The 18,439-nt window shown below is 46.4% G+C and overlaps 1 protein-coding gene across 1 annotated transcript in view; it reads right to left on the reverse strand.

Moving 5' to 3' along the window:
* Positions 1 to 18,439, reverse strand: part of BAHCC1 (BAH domain and coiled-coil containing 1) — a 179,919-nt gene that overhangs the window by 157,641 nt on the left and 3,839 nt on the right. The gene's annotated exons all lie outside the window — the stretch shown is intronic.

An 18,439-nucleotide genomic window follows, 5' to 3' on the forward strand; every position in this document is an offset into this window, starting at 1 on the left:
CCCCATTTCCTCCCTCTCCCCCCCCCAGGTGTCTCCAGTAAAATGCAATTCTGTTCACACTTGTTTTTTAGCCCCCTCCCAGTTTTACTGCATCCCTCTTAACCGAATAACCATGCTAATTAAGCGAGTAATTTTATTGATTGTAACTCAAGAGGTTGCTTAAAAAAGGGGGGCTCTTTTTCTTCCGTCTTCTTCAACCATAACAGATTTGTACCCCATTCTTTTGAACCTAGGAACACCCTCAGTTGCTCCCCTACTTCTCCCCCGCCCATACACTTACCTTTGGTAACAGGGAGCTCCCAAAGCCCTCAAATCCCCAATTCATTTTCTGCTCCCCACCCCCACTGGCTACTAGCAAGAACCGCAGTGATCAATCCATCTCAAACTACCTCCTTTCTTTCTGGCACCTAGGGGCCCACGACCCAGGAATCTAGTGAAAGATTGGGATGTATTTTAGTGTAAATGATTTTAACTCATTTTTTCCTATTGAATAAATGAAAGGTGTTTTCTCTAGGTCCCCCCCCTTTCGATTCCCTCTTCCCTCAAAAGAATAAAGGAGACAGAAATCCAGGTTAAAGGATTGGGGGAGGGAGGTGCTCCAAGGACCAGATACTGGCCTTTTTGAAGGATCCATCCAGCAACTGACTTTCTCCCTTCAAAATCCCAAGCTGTGAGAATGGGTGTGGGGGTGGGTGAGAAGGTTAAAACTGCATCTCTTTTCTAGAATGTCTTGGTCCTTCCAGAGACAGATGAAGGGGAAAGAAAAATCCTCGGCCAGCGGCCCCTGCCGTTTCCCTTTGCATTTCAGTTGGGGATTCCCACTCCCAGGGTTGAGCACCCAGACTCAGACCAAACAGTTATGTAAGCGGCTTGCTTTGCAGGCTCTGCAGCTCACACACTGGCCTTTGGCTCCTGCCCACTTCTCACAACGCCAGACCGACAGCAAATCTTCCCTTCCACACCTGGGAAAAGAGGGGTCTCGGGCCAAGTCAGCCCCTCTCTACTGTCACTTGCTCCTGATTTCAAGTTTAGGAGCAGTGTATAATAATCACTCTGCCACCATCCTTTTTTACCCAAAACCTCTCCTATCTTCCCCCTCCCTCTATATTTTCAAGTTGAATTGTAGTCCCTCCCATTAAGACAAAATCTGAATCGATTACTGAAGCCCGGATGAGGCAAAGAGAAGAGACAATCTATATCGTGTACATATATATGTATTATTATATATTTATATGTGGAAGTTCCTGCCTCCTAGGCTTCTTTCTCAGCACTCGTTCATTTTCTGTATTTTTCCTTTCTTCACTGCATTTTTTTAACGTTTAATACCACATCTAACAAAAGGAGACAATAATGGACTCAATATTCTTAATAGTGAATATAACAGAAAGCCTTATGGGTTGTGTTTTTACCACCCCACCGTGACAACAAAGTGATTAAGATGTTTTTCATTTCGTGAATACCATTTAAAATTGCTATATTTAATGCTCTGAGTTCTACAATATCTTATTTGCAAGTAATTTTGTGTCTGATTTAATCTATAACCGAAAACTTAATGTATTAAGTGAATACATATTTGTTCAGCTGATAAGCTTTTTTCATATTTACACGAGGAGCTTTTGCATTGTAAATACAAGGGGACTACACAATGAGTTCTCTTTGTCTTACAACTTCACACAAAGGGGCTAGGGGCTCCCCTCCCCCTCCCCCTCTCTGGTGGAGAGCCCGAGTTATCTCCCTCGATCTAACAAATATTTCCTAGTCCTCGGAGGCGCTGGTAGGGGGGCAGAGTGGGGGAAGAGAAGGAAAAGAACATTTGAAAACCCCTAATGGAGAAGTGAAGATCTCCGAGTTAGGCCTACTAGCCTAACTACTACTCAGAAGCAAACTGTCCACGCAGGAAGTGAGGGATGAGGGCGGCTACAGGGCAGACCTTAGAGTGAAGAAGAGGGAGAAATCAAGAGAGAAAGGGAAATCGCTAGTTTCAAAAATCCGAGACTGGAATGGAAGAGGTTGCAGAGACGGTATAGCCCACACAGAGAAAGACACAGACAAAAAAAAAAAATCTGAGAACAAGTACAAGAATATTAAGATTTCTGGACACTGCGCTGATCACTTCTTTCTCGTTGTCACTCTCTTCTTAAAGCAAATCGAGGGTAAATTACCCTTATGTTTAGGATTACTTCATTATGCATTTTTATTTTTTCCTATCAGAGGCAAAGCCGCTTTACCTGGATTCTTCCTGGGAGCTAAGGCTCGGATTCATTCAACCCCAGAGTTTGTTACGTTTCCCCCGGGGAAGGATTGGGAGAACGATCCAAGCAGCCACTGCCCGATCCCCCGATGGCCTAGAAGTGACTCTCTACCACCCACTGGAATCCAGAAGCCTCCCTCCACCCTATGCCGGCCTTGCTCCAGAGGTAAAAACCTGTGCTAGCAGTTGGTAGATAGTCTCCAGCTATCTACCACTTCAAGCTGTGCCCAGCCAGAGAATTCCCTTCTGCCACACCACTTTCCAACCGTCTCTACTATGTGTATTCCAGGGAAGGTGACTGAGAGCTCTGAATTGAGCAAGCAGTACCTCCATTAAGAATCAAGGCCAGTACCCCTTTCCTGACGAGCCGGTTGGAGTGAATCGAGAACGAAAAGGGAGAATCGGTGTAAAAACCCGAAGGAGTTGTGAAAGAAATAGGAAGGAAAGAACAAGAGCTAACTTTGTTTCTGTGAAAGGGACACAGGTCCCCGGTCCTTGTAAGGCGGTAAAATGAGAAAATATATTTTAAGTAAGCCACCAAAAGCGGATTAAAAGAACGGGGGGAAACACAAAGCCCTGGCGGCTGCAGAATGAAAAAACGTGGGCCCAGCAGAGCCCAGCTCAAGCTGCCGCCTTTCTTCGGCAACCCTGCCCAGAAATGATGGTTTGTTTTATCTCTGAGCTCCAGAGAAGCATTCAGGGGCCCTTCGGGTCCTAGCTGGTCCCTGAGTCAGAACCCGACTCCCTTCTTGTAGTCGCCAAGCCGAGCATGGTCGTAGTTAAGAACACAGGTTGTGATTTTTAAAATAAACGCACACAGTTGCTCAAATTCGAAAAAAAAAATATTTTTTTTCAACAAAAAACTTTCTCCCGGTTCACCAAGACCGATTCTTCTCGCCTGTCCCCCTCTTTTCTCCAAGAGTGCATCCAGTTTAGGCCCTGGGCCCTGACTGTCTGTTTTTAGAGTCGCAGAGTACTAGCGAAGCGGAGCAGCAGAGAGAAGAGTTAACTCGGGGCTGGCGGAGGCGGCCCGAGGAAGCAGCAGGCCGCTACCTGCACTACCTCTCGACCGCCCCGGGGAAAAGGCTAGGCTACCGAGGAGGGTGCAAACTTTGTCCCGTCTTCTGCGCTTCCACAGCCCTGGTGTGGAGGAGTTGTTCCCGGGTCTCCTCCTGTCCTACTTTTCCTCCCCCAGAAGTCCCGAGGCCGAGGGAACCCAAGCCTCCAGAACCCGCTCACAGCGAATTACAAAAGCAGCCCTATCTTCTCCCGCCCAGGGTTGTGCAGCGCGGAAGCTGCAGGGTTCCAGAGAAAACAAAAGAAAATGGAAAGCGCGAAGACAATATCCTCCCTCTCCCTTCCTTTCCTTCTCAAGAAATAGAACCCCCTTCCCCGCAGCAGACCAGGTAGTCCCCTTTCTCTCCCCAGGATCCCCAGCTTGAAAAACCCCAGACCGAGGGCTCGCGCTACCAGTCTTCAAGCTGCAGTTTCAGACCCCGAGGGGTGAAAAAAGAGACACAATTTAAAAGCTGTGCATATTCCAGCCCGAAAACAGTTCGAATTCGGCACCTTCCCTCTCGCCCCCTTACAACTCCACCCAGACTAAGAGAAATCTTTCTCTAATTTTCTCAAGAGAAAAGTGAAAATTAAAAGATTAACTCCCTCCCTCCAAAAAGAAAAAAAATAACCTGACCCCTTCCCATTTCCCGCTGAAGGGTAGAAATTTGCGTTCCTATTTTTCCTGCAGATTTTTTTCTCCTCCTATGGAAATCTTTCTTCAGAAATAAGGCACCGGTACCAAGGCAAGCAGTGGTTCGCTCTCCACCTTCCCACAGACTGTGCAGTTTAGCGTCCCCACAATCACCTTCCTTGCACGCAAAGGTCTTACAATGAATCTTTTTCCTAGTAGTGGTAGTAGCCGGCAAAACATAAAAAGCTGAGATTGCTGGGGGGGAGGGGGGGTGCCGAGGGTAGATAGAAGTTGGGGTGGAGGGAAGGAGGGCTTTTTTTTCCCGTTCAGCTAATAGTGGGCACAAATTTCCAGGGAATCTGGGGATCCGTTTACTGTCGACATTAAAAATAATCCCTAGACCAATAGTGGTCTGACGAAACTCTGTCCTTTTTCTTTATTATTTATTTTTAAATTAGAGGTGTACAACGAGGCAACAACCGCTCATAGTAAAGCAAGGACGCAGTATGGGGGGGGGGGAATTTTAAACTATACGATTCTTGATAGGAAAAAAATACCTTGCTGTCGATATTATATATACACATACACACGTATATATGTATATATTATGTAATATATTTCTTCCATCTCGACAAAAAAAACTGCTCGACATTATAACGAATTATTTTTAAAGAAATATTTTAAAATCACAACCCTGACTTTCTCCTTTAAAAAAATAAATTCCCAAAGAAAAATAATAATAATAAAAAAGACAAAAATTTTAAAAATGAAAGCAATTTCAATTACTTACTGGAGGCTGTTCCCTGGATACAAATGAATGCAATACAATTAAATCAGTAAATGTGACTTTGTTTTGTATTCCTATTGGTATTTTCAATGTGCTGACTGTCGCACTGTAAATGCGCCGCTTCCACAACAACGACTATATAGCAAGCCCATCCAGAGCGGCTCTCAAACCCTGCAGCTCAGTCCTGAAAGCAACTCTCCCTGCATACTAATAAGCTCGTGCCACTCACCCAAGATGGGCCAGCTAGCTGATTGGTTGTGCGGCCCTCCACTGTAATAAGCTCGTGCCACTCACTCGGCGTAAACAGGCCTCCCAATAGGCTGGCGCCGGGCCAAGGAGCTGCCAATCAGAGAGCAGCAGGGCTACTACTGAGCCCAATGGCGCCTAATTCAAGCGGTGCAACTGCGCAGCTTCTCTGCGCATATCAGTACTTGGCTGAATGAGAATGTGGAGTAGCGAGAGGGAGGAGGTGGAAATGTGTGAGCGTGGAGGCGACTGGGGACCCTGAATTTTTTTTTTTGTCTTCATAATTTTACGGCGGCCGGAATATTGAACTGGTGTTCTATGGGAAACTCAGAGAAGAAACCACATCATCTTTTAAGGCAGCAAACGTTGCAATGGAGTGTGTGTGTGTGTGTGTGTGTGTGTGTGTGTGTGGTGCGCGCGTAGTAGGTAAAGCTGTTCTGATGAATCTTCGAATTGATAGGCCTGGACTAAAAGCAGAGCTGTTTTCTAAGGCTGTCACACAAGAAACAAAACTGAAGAAGGGCAGCCTCTCGATACCATGAAGAGCAGACGCCCAGGGACGCTAACCCCTGGACTGAGAAGCAGGACCTGCACTTGATTCCATCTCCTCCCCCATCCCACCCTAACTCGACCTGGCCTACATTCCTCTCTAGTTTTCCCTAGAGGACCTCCATCTCCAGAGGGTTACATCCCCCTGGATCATATATAAGGTTACTTTATTCCTTTTCAGGCAGATGGTGGATTTGTCTCTCCACTTCCCTTCCCTCCCCCCCCCCCCCTTCTTTCAACCAAAGGGACCGCAAACAAAATGGAAACCTGGGAATAATTGCCAAGAGGGAAGATTATGTTTTTCTCAACTAGAACCAAAAAGTTAAGATCTAAACAATGTTATAATGATTTGAGGGGTCTTTTGCTAATGTGCAAAAACCATGCATTGTGTTTCTACATACCCAATTCCTTGGACATAATCCCATAAATTCCCCCTTTTAAGGGGGAGGAGAAGCCCTATGGAACAATTTTCTTAATCTTAATCAGAAACAACTTTCCATATATCCCCTGAAATTAATGCAATGCACTAAGACTTTTGGGACACTGCACAATAATTAGTATTTGGTTCCCAGTCCCGATATTGATTCTTCGAGTAGTGGTGATAGTTTACAGAGCTGGATTATTTTCTCTTCTCTCTGCTTGAGAATCTCTGCTCCCCCTCTAGAAATTTTTTTAAATTAGAAGCTACACAACATAAACCCACATGCAATGGAAAGTCTCTATATTTTTTCATTAGCTCTGGGCACAAAAGGGTTAAACACAAACGGGGGGGGGGGGTGTTTCCCCCCTGATTTCTCCTCCAACCCTCCCCCCACCCCCGCTCAGTCCCTAGCTCTTTTTCCTCCCCTCCCTTCTCCTCTGGGATGTTTGGGATTGGTTGGCAGTGTGCCAGCTTGCTGTCAATCACCGAGTGTAAACAGGGCGCTGATTGGCTGTTGTCCAGTCCGCACTGGGCTGCCTGAAAAAAGCAATTACTGGCCCGGCAGTTTCAAGGCAGCCCCTCGCCGCTGGATAAAAGGAGATAAGTTAGGGACGGTTTCCAGGATCCCCGAGGGTCGACCCCCACCGGCCCCAGAGCCGAGGAGTAGAGAGCGAGCGGATCAAAGAGAATCCAGAGAGAGAAAGGGGAAGCAGGCTGAATGCCACAAACTGATTTCTATACATTTATTTATTTTATTAAGCGAGTGAAATGGGTGGGGGAGAGGAAGAGCCATGTGGGAGGGCCCAGGGCTTGGGGTACGGGCTGGGATTCTGGGGACTCCCCCTCAATAATGAAACTAGGACCGCACGGGGAGGAGGGGTGAAGTTTCAAAATTGGGGAAAAGAGAAACCCTGGATGGCGGGGTTGCTGCTTAACTCTCCCCCCCCTCCCTTCCCTTGGGTCCCAGGGGATGCGGGGGTTTCGGAGAAGGAGGATAAAAGGAGACTGAGAAACAGTGAGTGAGGATCTCAGGCGATCGGCTTCAGAGTCTACCCCCCCTCCCCCCGGGCGCTAAACCCGAGGGGTCCGAACTGGCCCCGGGGCGAGGAGGTAAGCGCTGGAGAGTGCAGTGATGGAAGGGAATTGGGAAGAAACTTGTCTTCTGCTAGCCCCGAAAAATTTGCGGAAAGGGTTGTCGGACACAACTGGAAAGGAGGTTGGGAACTGCAATCGAACATCCCAAGGGAGAGGGGGAGCGGGGAAGATGGATTGTGCAGGAGACAGGAGACCTGGCCTCCCAGAGGAGACTACCGGGCACTCCCAACCCCTCTTCTCATGCCCCGGCGATCAAGGATACGGGCCGAGGCAGCAGAACTATGGCAGAAGGAGAGAGTCCCCAAGAATAGAGCGGTTGCCTCAAGGCGGAAAGGTTTTTACTGGCGTTTAAGAAAGTCCCGGCTCCAGCGACTGCTAAGAGGAAAAAATTAGAAGGCTGTAGCCCGTGGGGCGCGGGACTGGGTGTGAGTGGCAGGAGAGTTTGGTTTCTTCAGATTAAATTTGTTTGTTTGTTTGTTTGTTTGACTGGGGGGTAGTGTTTGCTATTGTGTGTTTGTGCTAAATCGCCTGATGGATTGGAAATGCGGAATAAATAAATCCCCATAAAGCGCCCACGAGATCCGATTAGCGCACGGCTATTCATTAGGCTGGGAGATGATTGAATGAGGTCCTGTTAGGCACAGCCTAACGGGGGTAACGGGATGAGCACCGGGGCCGAGACCCTAGGATGGAGGAAGCTGGAAAATCCAGGCCAAGCCTGAGAAGACTTTGGGGTTTAGGGAGAGGTGAATTGACCTCAGAAATTTGAGATCTGGAAGAAGGGTGAGGATTCCAAATTCGAAAGGAGATGAATGGAAGAAAAAAGAGACGCCCTAAAGGATTGAACGTTGGGGTGGGAGGTGGCACAGTCGATTTTCCCGTCTTAATGCAACCTTCTCTTGCCCTCAATCTCAATATTTTATGAAGTATCCAGAAATTAATATCTGCACAGGAGTATATTTTCTACGGATGGGGGGCGGGGGGAGGGAATATCCTCACACACAGTTCCCGGAAACATCCAAGGAAAAGTTCAATCATACAGCCCTGATTCCCTTGTCCCTGGCCGACATTTGGTGTTGCTTGGCTCACTGACACCACTGCATCAGAGGCAAGAGACACCTCCCTCCTTCTCCTCCCCCTCTCTCTTGCCTGCTTTGCACCCTTAGGCTGGGTCTGTTTACGCTACCGACCCGGGTGCAGCGGAGAGATGAGCGAGAAAGTTGCTTCTACCCAAGGCAGCGTGAAGAGATGCTTTTACAGGAAGTGACAAGAGAAAACCTGGAAGGACTGGGAACGAATACATTAAATACCTAGATCAAGTCTCTGGGAAAACTAAGGCTCACAAAATCAGACCAGAAAAGCTAGAGAAACCCAGTCCCTGTATCCTCCAACCCTACCCCCCCCCCGAATTTTCCAGTTTGCAACGGGCTCTCGTCACACGTAGGATCATCCCTGTCCACGAAATCGTCCCAGGAACAATTCCACGTAAACTGTTGCAGTGAAAGACGAAATGAGAAAAGGAACGAAGAGAAATTACAAGACTAGGGCCCTAGATTTACCTAATATCTTTATACACAATACACTGATTTCTCAGTGACTAGGGTCCTAGACCCTAAACTTCCTCTGATGAGACTGTTGCAGCTTTAGTCCAACCATATCACTTATCCCTTCCCCTTTTCCTCTTCTCCTTGAGCTCTTCACCTCCCTTTTCTCCCTCTGCCTTCCCCTCCCCACCAGAAAACCTAAATCATGAATCTGATCCCAAAGATGCCCATTCGGATTTGAAAACAGAAGAAAAATGGGTGCTGCTTAAATATAAAAGCAAACATCTTTTAGGCAATGTGTACTTCATACACAAATTCGTTCTCTTTTTCTGTAAAGGGAGGCACAGAACTGAGGATCGGAAAGGACTCGACCTTTTCTTAAAACATCTGCTTTCCCCCTCCTTTTTATTACTCTTATTCTCCTAGGCTAATTATCCGAGTTCTTACTCAGTTTGCTCTTGTTAACACATCCTGCCCCCCCCCAATCATTGAGGTTATAGTGTCTGATTTTTTCAAAATAAGACTACATTTTTTAAAAGGAGAGGAGCATAAGGGGAAGATACACAAAATAACTCCACCTAATACAACCGTAGAGGAAAAATTTCCAGTCTGATGGTTTTTTAGAGTTGTCTGCTAAGAAAATTCAGTAAATTATCAGAATCTTTTAAGAAAAAAACTTTGGGCCTTGCTTGCTCCCGGAAGCGGGCTCAAGCCTCTGTCCCTCTCTTTGCTGCCCTTTGTCTGAAGGGAGGGGAGGGGATGGGAGCCCCTCGCTTTTCCGGTGGCTGACTGACCCTCCCCTTGGTCCTGGAACAGGCAATACATCCAAGGGCCAGGAGGGGCTTTTGCAGCTCTCAGCCCCCCAGTAGTTGGGGGGAAGGAGCCTGGGCGCTTAAAGAATTGTCCAGGAACCCTGGAGCGTGGCTGATGGACCCTCCCCCCACCCAGCGGTGCCCCAGTCACGGGTTTAAGACTATAAGGGGGCTAGAAAATGCCCCACTACTAAGGGAGGAGGACTAGGGAATGAAAACACAGCACAAAGGAAAAGAGATGATGGGGAGGAGGCTGAGGACCTGAGGAGCAGTGGGAAAACCTCATGGGGGGTGGGGCAGGGAGGCCTGCAAAAGCTAAGATATACATAAGTTTAATACTCTGCTTCCATAGGATTTGTGGGTTCCCTCCAAATTTCAAGGGATCGCTTCTTGAATATAGTGCAAGATCAATACTAGCCAATTCTATTGTAGGGTTGCTTGGGGACAGGGGAGGTTCAACTCCTTAAAAAAAAAAACTCAAAACTTAGCAGGTTTTCTTTCCTATTATCCCAGCCCCAGACCCCCTTCCCACCCACATAAACATTTCGAATAAACAAAAACTTACTCCTTCCCTTCCCAATCTTCAAGGTAAATGCTTATGGACATGGATGGGCAAGGATAAAAAACCTGCACTGATCTTGCTGCCTTTTAATTTTTTTTTCCTTTTACTGCTAGCCCTTACATCTCCCTGTCTACTTTTCTTCTTCCTCCGCCTCCTGTTCCTCCTCCTCCACCATCTCTTCTGCTCACTTAAAAAAAAAAAAAAACAACCCTAGGATTAAAAAAAAAATTGTTTCAAAACAGTTGTTACAACAAATAGCTAGAGACAGGGCCTGTTGTATACAGCGAGGTTGCTGGCAGATGCCCAGCCCAGAAGAAGCGGTCCGCCTTACCCAGTTACACTGCACTACCAAAATAAGATCCTTTATTCCGCTCTCAGAAAGATGCAAGGTTCGGGCTAGCCCAGAAAAGCCCTGGCTAGGAATAGGTTTGGATGACTATATTATCGGCTCCGGGATAGCCTTCCGGTTTTCTTACCTTTCCCCCCCGCCCCATCCCCACGCCCCACTTCTGCTGTCCAAATCTAACAAATTCTTTTAATTTTACAGGAACACGATGTTGATATCTGTAGACTTTCGCCTTCTATAGAGAAAGGTGTATGGGGGAAGTAGGGGGGGAAAAGGATTGAAGAAAAGGGTGCAGATAATAAGGCTGGGGGAGGTAAATATTTACACTTGAGAGTCTGGGTCTGAGCTATCTCCTTCATTTTTACAAATGAAAGGAAAGGCGCCTAGAAGTCTCCTTCCGCGTTCACCTCCGGGAGCCCCCTCTCCCCAGGTCAGCTCCAGCTAATAGGGAAGCCTGGGCAGGTTCGATTCTTCCCAACCCGGAAAACCCAGATAAGCAACTATATACATGACTTTCTCTATCCCATCTTCTTCATGGGGCCTTCTCTCCTCTTTTTTTCTTCTTTTTCTCTCTCTCCTCCCTCACTCATACCCGAAGGTTTCCTAGACTGAATATTTTATTTTTTATATTTTAGGCCTCGTTAGATGTCCAGTTATTTTTTTTTCCTAAGACCCTGGTGGCGGAAGCTGGGAGAGACCTAGGTCGGCCCTAAAGTCCTCGAACCTCCTTTGATATAACTGGAAATCGTGGCAAGGTATAAAACTTCTCTTTACCCAGAATTGGCCTGCTATTGGGTCACATCTTGTTACATCCTCTAACTCTGGAGATGGGTCAGGGAGCCAGATAACCCCTCACCGCTTCATATTAACAGTCATGTACTTAGACACAGATATACACAGTCATACCGATTCGTTCTCACAACCCAGTGGTGCAGGCTCTACCATACACACCTTTCCATGTACACACAAGCTCATTAATACTGTCATACATAGTGTCACACACAGTACTCGAGTCACAAACATCCACCCACGGTGTCCCACCCAGAGTCCAGTTAGACAGACGCCTTCCCTCTGTCTGAGACACAGTAACATTCATTCCCCTAAGAAATACACCGGGGAGCACAGTCTTCACCTACTGTCTGCATTCACCCCTTTCAACACCTCTCCCCTTCACCGGGCTCCCAACATACACACACAACTTCCAACTTCCCTCTCCTTCCCCTACTGTTGGTTAGTCTAAGCTTGGAGCTTCGCTTTGAGAACGTGTGTCTGGCCACCAGCATCTTCCCACAGTGGAAGCACCCTCAGAGTGGGGGAGGAGGGGGAGGGAAAAGACTCCAGAGGGTTTGTTGTGGGAGGAGGGAATGAAAGTAAAGGAAGGGTCAGAACGCTAGAGAGGAATCTAGAGTAGAAAGGGGAAGTAGAGATCGAATCCTAGAAGAGTATGATCTATTCCACTCGAGTCTGAGATTCTTTGCTGAGTGCCTGGAGGCCTCGGGCGAGTCTGGCCGCATAAGCATGCTCCATCCCATTAGAAAACACCAAGAAAATAATATCCGACAAAACCAACCACTAAGGGTGGTTGGTGGTAGGGGTGTCCTGCTAGTTACACAAAATTGTGAATTAACCCAGTGCACTAAATAAGCGCCTAATAAGAGCCGGATAGATGCAAATCTACTCGGGTAATTGTATGTTGGGTGTCTTTGACTAAAGAGATTGTTGGTGCCTCTCCATTGTTCAGAGAGCCATTAGTCAAAGAGCAAATTAGAAACAATTTCTTGACTACGAAAAATGACTCAATTCTTCCCAGGGAAGGCTAGATGGCGAGAGAAAGAAGCCATTGCTAGCCTTTCGCTAATCTCTTCCGCAGCCACCTGGGAGTGCCTCAATTCAAACAAGCATTCAATGACCCCAAATTTGAAGGGAGTAAGGTAAGGGTGAAGGAATCCCCCCCCCCCCCCCGCTAAACCCCCTCCCCCTTCCGTATACACACTTGACTTGTGGTTTGGGCTTTGACTGACTGATTGGGCAGAGATCCAAAGAAGGAGATGGAGCAGACATTTCTTGTCCCTTAGACCCCATAGGAGAAACTCAGATTCCCATAGCTCTTTGTGAAAGCATCGGGGACAATTTTCCCGTGAATGATTCTGGAAGTTTGCATTCTTCCAAGGTAAAGTAGGACAAAGTCAAAGAAATAAAAATGAAAACAAATACAATCCTGAAGGAATGCCCAATGACAACCTAAAGAATTTGGATCCCCAGAATTTAGCCTTTGACAATGTTGTCCCACACATACACACACACACACACACACACACACACACATGTTCTAGGTCCTTCTTCTGATACTAACAAAAATCAACAGGGAACTGAGTTCATGAAGAAGAGACCCTTGTTGAACTTGCTGATGACTGGAATACATTTTTATTATATTATTCTTTTCACCAGAGTTGTAAGAACAGTGTACTGGAGGCCAGGTCTCCAAAAATTCAGCAGACCATGATTTCTCAGATGTGTACTCTGTAGAACTGCCTGGAAGATAGATGCTTGGGCCTGGGTAAATTGTGCTTAAATGGGGGCAGAGAACCCCAATGAGTAAAGATGAAGTTATCCCAAATATCTAGAAGTTTGGGGGGATATGGCAGGTAGGATGAGGTTTGGTAGGTCTATGTTTCAGGTGCTGCCCAGGAACAACTTCAAGAATCTAAGGTGGTTCTCCCTCAGGCCACACCTATAAGAGTAGAGGTGAAAAGTCCCCAGTAAATTCCTAGGTTTTTTTCCAAACAGTTGTAGATATGTGTGTGGGGGGGGGGGCAGTTCTCAACATAGCTTAAGTTCTGTTTCAGCATGTTTATCCAAAACAGAGGAGAGGAAGGGGGTAAAAATCTCAGCTATGCCATCAGTAGGAGCCCCTGAAGGGAGAGTGTGACCCTTGACCCTTGCCTGCCCCTGAGGTTGCAGGCTACAACAGACCAAAGGAAAAGAGAAACCATCCCTTTCATGAATTGCCCCAGGGAAACACCTCAGCCTCCAGTTGCCCTAATGAACAATCCAATTCGGAATAGATCGGAGCTCGAAGCTTCATCCTTTCATTACTTGCCAGGGTAGGATAGGCCCTTAGGCAGAGGCCTTAAGGCCTCCACAGACCTCTTCCTGGAGTTTTGTCTGAGATGGGAATTTCTCTGCAGTCGTTCCGGCCTTGTTCAAGATTTGAGTTTAGAACTGAAATAGGAGAGAAGTTGCTGGCATCAGAACAGGAAGGAATACAGAATCAAGGAACAGAATAAAAAAGTATATTGCAGTAGAACCCCAAGGGAGTTTTAATCTGTCCAAAAGGATGCCAACCCACATATGTGCAGCCACACATAGAACACAGATTATGCCTTTCCTTTAGCTTACTCTCTCCATTCAATCTGAAAGTTCTCAGGTTAGAACCTGGGCTTTCTGCTATACTTTCTATCCTATGTTCCTTACCCAACCCCCAGAGCACTGCATTGGTTCCCTGGGGATCAAAAACTCCATATCTCTTGAAAGCAGGAGCTCTCTGCTAAGAATGGAGAGAAAAAGTGTTGGAATTCATCCTATGACCTGTACACACACACACACACACACACACACACATATATTTTTGTAGGTTAACACAATCAGACCCACATATGCATAAATACAGACACATCTGTCCATACATATTAAGGCAGTGTAAACAGAAGATTCAGACATTGTGAGGTGGATTGGAGTTGTAGGAATAGCATTGAGATGAAGACTTGGAGTCAAACAAGTATATTTTCTCTTTTTTTCCCCTATAAGGATGATGCATAATTTTAAATTTTATTGTTAATTCACTCCAACCAAATCAGGAGTCTGCTTTCTCCCCCTCCCCAGCTCAATGAATAATGCTTTGTTAAATGTGGGGTCCTAATTTGTAGCTAAATACATCCCAGTGTATTCACATGGATAGCATAATTCAGTATGCTTGTTGTGGGAGGTTATCAATGAGAAAACCCATCTGGATTAAATTCAAGTGATTTTAATAAAGAGACAAATCCATTCCAGTACCACACTGACTTAAAAAAAAATTAGGGTCATTATGATTGTTATTGTTGTTATTAAAGGGAAGAAAAAGGGCAATAGGGAGACTAACAGAATCATTATGATAAGAGGGAAGGTACTAAGAAAGGAGAATTTCAGAGTCCAGATTGCTGGGAACTCCAGAAATTAAAATCTGGTGGTCTGGAACACTCCTCCTACCTTTCTTTATTTCCTCTCAACTCCCCCTTCCACCCCAGTTCTAGCCACTGCCCTCAGTTAAATTTCCCTCTTTTCCTCAAGGGGAATAGGAAGAAGATTGTACAATCCAAATTTGTACAATCCAAATGAGGTCACTAATGGAAAGAAGAAATCAATGCTTGGTCCTGGCGGATCCACTTCTCTGGCCCCCAACATATACTCTCCCACAACCTCAGGGGCCAGTCCCTGCTCCAATTTAGAAGGCTCTGTCCTCTGTGGAATCTGGTAGGATGACATTAGGGGTGGGCGGTTTTCAAGAGATCAATAAAGAGTCTTAGAAGCAGCAAAAGTATTTTTTTGAAGGGATGATGTAGATGTGGAAATAATATTTGCAAAGCACTTATAAGCACAGTGCTTGGCACATATATGGCACATAATATATGCTTATTCCCTTCCCTTCTCTTCCCTTATGGAACCAGTTTAGACTCAGTTTGTAGGAAATACAGTATGTAGGATATATGTAGGGGGGCACACGTGTGTATATGTGCACATATGCTATGCTAGAATAGTAGAGAGCTGGCCTCCTAGTCAGAAAGAATAGGTTCAAGCTTGCTTCTTTTACAATCTGGCTATGTGACCCTGGACAAGATGCCACCTCTTAGTACTCCCAGGAAACACTCTAAGATTAAAGATGACCTGCATCAGCAGAAAAAAGTTCCTCAGCAAGAGCCAATGAAATCAAAGGTACATTTTTTAAAGTCAGTATTTGTATGCATATATATATATATTATACACATGCATTTTTCACTGACAGACAATAGGGCATCATGACAATTGGAAAGACCTGGGTTCAGGTCCAATCTCTGGTATATGTGTGACCATGGGCTAATCATTAAGTCCCTTAAGAGTTGCTGACTTTGGATACAGTGGAAGGAATTTCCACACCTGAAGGTGCCAGTATCTATAAAAATCATTAGTCTATTAGACGAAGCTACTGAAGAGAGGTCTCAGGCCTTCCAGAAAAAAAGTAGAATGGCATTCCCTGAATTCCCTAGTAAAGTTCATCTCCAGTTAAAGAACTACATTAGAGGCAAGCAGACAGCAAGCTTCACTTCCCTGAGTACCAGCTTATTTGTAAGACTATGTATCATGTGTCTAGAATTAGGAAAAGTAGTGGATAGGTGGGAAGAGTGGCCTTGGGGAGGAGTCAAAATTATTTCTCCCCAAGGATTCTGGGCTATTACACCTAAGGGTTCAAGGAACCTACCTACATGGCTGAGCTAGGAAAGAAAGAGAACACACTTCCTCTGGTTTCTTGGTTGTTATGTCTCCAATTTTTTGTAGCGGTCTCCAGGCCTGGTCCTCACTCCTAAACAGAACCATACTAGAACCAACAGGGGAAAGTTGTACTTCGTGCTCAACAGCACTGTGACACAAGACTCATAGCAAGGAATCCCACCCCAGAAAAGAAAGGAAAAAAAAGGAGGAAGGAAGAAAGAAAGAAAAAAAGAAAGAAGGAAAGAAAGATCAAAGAAGGAAAGCAAATAATTCCCAGAGTTTGGAGATACCTGCCTGGCATTACAACACTCCCTTCTAGGTCCCCCCACCTCCACCCTTGTCTTGTCAATCCCAACTCTCAGGTGAAGGGGAAAAGATGACTAAACCTCCCAGAGAAGGACAGGGAAATGCAGAGAGGGAAAATGTCAGATATCACCCTCTCCCATCACTTCCATTTTTCCTTTCCTCCAGGATTTGGAAGAGCTCGCTGCAAACTTTTTTCCCCTCCTACTCCATCGTATCACACCCCCATCCTCCTCCTTTTCCAGGAATTGGAAAAGTTCCCTCCCCCTCGGGATCCCCCACTGTGAGGAGCCAGCCTGGCCGCAGTCTCTCCCCAACCTGACCCAGCCTCTTGTACAACCCCGACCCCAGAGTGCAAAACTGGGGGAATAGGACTGAGGGGGAGAGGGCGGGGAGGAGAGACAACAGGAGCTCTGGGCCAGAGAAAGAAAAGTCCGCCGCAAGTTCCTCCTTACTTTTGATTCTGAAACACAAAATGAGACGCACGAGGAAACACATGCAGAGCATGCTCCTTATCTCTGCCAGCACGCACGCACACACACGCGCGCGCGCACGCTCGCTCGCTCTCTCTCTCTCTCTCTCTCTCTCTCTCTCTCCCTCTCTCTCTCCCCCTCTCTCCCCCTCCCTCCCTCTCTCCCTTTCCCTGTCCGTAAAATCGTCGGTCGCCCACGGACTCCCCAAATTCTGCCTGTCCAGATGGCGATCCTCCACTTTCCACCCCCGCCACACTGCGAGGCTCAGGCGCCTGTGGGCTCCCACTCCGGCGGGGGATATGGGGAATATTGCGGCGAGGGCAGAAGCAGCCACCTCGGGGGCCCAGTTAGCACCAGCGCGCGGGCCTCCCTTCCCAAGACAGGGATCCCACTGTGCAAGCAGAGCTCCACGCGGCACACACACACACACACACACACACACACACACACACCCTCTCCATTCTTACATCAGACGTCCAGGCGAAGCCAGTCCCGCGTTGGGAGGATTTTCTTTCCCCCTCATGTCCCAATTTTTCAGTAGCTCAAATACATCACTGCCCTTTGAACTTCTGTACACCAGGGTCAGGAGTAGGAGTGCAATGGAGGAGAATGCCCTCTCTCCCTTTAGCCCCTTTAAGAAGTAAAGCACAGCTCAGGGTAACGGGGTTGAACCAAAGCAGCTAAGTCACAAACCCGCTTCATCTCCGAGGCTCCTTTTTGCGTTTTCTACCCAAATCCAGGGGAAAGGGGGAGAATAGATAAGCAATAGGTTCCAGAACCAGCAAAACAACTGTATGTTTTAGACCCATTTCTTTTACTCCGAGAGAATGGAATACTAGGGACCCCTCACTCTACCCACCTTACCCCACCCCCACCCACAACCTCTTTTCATCTCCCAGATAGAGAAGACAGGGTCAGAACTGCTCCAGCCACTGGGGCCTGTAAGTGCACACCTCCGGTTTCTTTTTCTCTGAGCTGAAATGTGGAGCCAGCAAAAAAGGCAGTCACCACTTCTTTTGCAAACAGCCAAGTCAATACCTTTGAAATCATTTAATGACTTTTCTTCCTCAATAGTGCAAATATACTTTCTATTCGACACGAATTCACCAAGCTTTGCTGCCAAATGACTGCAATTCTTTTCAGGCAATGGGAATAAGAAGGCAGAGATTCACCCTCGGCTCGAAAACTCGCTTGAAAGGGATATTCCCCCATAATCTTCCCCCTCCTGTCAAGTCCGCGGGAGATGGGGTGGAGGGATAGTATGGTGCGGCTTGGCTGCCGTGGGGGAAAGGTGAGAACCATGGTTCCCAGTTTCCACCGCCTCTGGTTGCTTTTGTTTCTGGACTGGGATATCTGGTCCAGATGCTGATCCAAATATTGGGGAACCGAGGAACCTGTTAAGGTCAACCAGCTATTCCTTGGAACCAAGGTTTCATGTTTAAAATAGAAGGAAAATGGATCCAACCTCTAGTCTATATTATTTTAAAGCTTTCCTTTAATCCTAGGTCGGTAACCAAGAGACAAAATGCAGGAGAGAAATGAGCTCTTATGTTTATCCATTCCACATTTTTGCCTTTATTGTTATTATTTATAATGTGTGAAATGCCAAGATGGAAAATCTTTACCAAATCAGGGAACGAATTCCCAAAGCCTTCCTGATGCCCCGGTGCAAATTTGGAGGACTTTTCCATCCCTTGGGATGTAGTGGCTGAATACATACATGCATACTCACACATATACATACATACATATATATACTCTTATGTTTTCAAAAATAGTCTTCATAGTACATGCAAAAGACTTCTGAGGTAGGAGGGTAAAAAACCCAAACAAATAAAAAACAACCTCAGGCAGT

This window comes from Petaurus breviceps, unplaced genomic scaffold (genome assembly GCF_028583685.1).
Source record: "Petaurus breviceps papuanus isolate PSGF00001 unplaced genomic scaffold, PetGlider_PUasm1.0 90617, whole genome shotgun sequence".
NCBI lineage: Eukaryota > Metazoa > Chordata > Mammalia > Diprotodontia > Petauridae > Petaurus > Petaurus breviceps.